The sequence below is a fragment of the Penaeus monodon genome, chromosome 20 (genome assembly GCF_015228065.2).
Source record: "Penaeus monodon isolate SGIC_2016 chromosome 20, NSTDA_Pmon_1, whole genome shotgun sequence".
NCBI classification, from domain to species: Eukaryota; Metazoa; Arthropoda; class Malacostraca; order Decapoda; family Penaeidae; genus Penaeus; species Penaeus monodon.
Genome location: NC_051405.1, coordinates 15,055,822 through 15,056,201, shown reverse-complemented (window position 1 = coordinate 15,056,201; position 380 = coordinate 15,055,822).

Here is a 380-nt window from a genome sequence, read left to right as displayed (position 1 = left end):
GATCAAGGATGGAAAGTAAAGTCGGAGTTGGAGGGCAGGCTTTAAAAAGAGGTGTGAGTGAGGACCTCTGTCTCGCGCCTGTTGTCCTCCGTGTATGTGTACTCGTGTCCTGCGGTGGGGAGGACTCGGGAAGTGCGGTGCATATCGTACGACACGTTACGGCATTTGCTTCGGGAGATTCAATATCCAAGTCCTGTTTGATTTCGCGGGCGGCCTCGCGGTGTGCGGGCCTCTGTCGCCTCGCCGCCCTGTTGTCTTCGCTGTTGGTGATGCTTCTGTTGTCTGGCGGTGGGGGAGGGGGGGGGGGCGGTGTCTTTGCTGTTTCCTCTGGTTTTGCTTCTGGTGTTGGATATCGTGTCGGCGGTGGTGTTGTCCTTGCT